The sequence below is a fragment of the Myotis lucifugus genome, unplaced genomic scaffold (genome assembly GCF_000147115.1).
Source record: "Myotis lucifugus unplaced genomic scaffold, Myoluc2.0 scaffold_555, whole genome shotgun sequence".
In the NCBI taxonomy this organism is placed as follows: Eukaryota; Metazoa; Chordata; class Mammalia; order Chiroptera; family Vespertilionidae; genus Myotis; species Myotis lucifugus.
In genome coordinates this window covers 12,468-13,040 of record NW_005871603.1, presented here as the reverse complement: position 1 = coordinate 13,040, position 573 = coordinate 12,468, and positions in this window count along the sequence as shown.

Sequence of the window (573 nt, the reverse complement as noted above, 5' to 3'; positions counted from 1 at the left end):
GAGCAAACTTTCCAGGAACAGGGATGGTGTCTCTTCTGCCCTCAGCTGCGGAGACAGCAGCAGCAGGCTTTCTGTAGGGGCATTTGGTGAGAGGGCGAGCAACGTAACAGAAGGCATTACAGGTTTTCAGCATGAAGGACCAAGGAGGTCAGCACACTCCCCACGGCAAGTGTTTGATCTTGGGAAACACTGAGCAGCAACCCTGCTGGGCTCTGGAATTCAACCCAAGGCACACAACCAACTGACAAGTGTTTATTCATCAAAAATGCTAAACTGCAGGATAAAATGCAAAATTACTCAGCATAAAACACCAGGAGCACCTGGGCCGGGGGACGCACTCGCTGCTGGCCCAGGTGCCGGACGCTCAGACAGGCCTGCAGCAGCTGCTGTAGAAACACCCATGTGAGCGATGGAGGCAGCCTGGCGAAACCTCAGCAAAGAGGAGTGGAAAGGGCGGCCGCTGCCCAGTCAGAGCTGTGAGCCCTTCAGCCAGCGGCCACCGCCCTGATGGAGAAAGGCTAGTCCTCCCCCAGGACCGAGCGAGGCCAGGGCGTCCCTGTTCATGGGCTACAT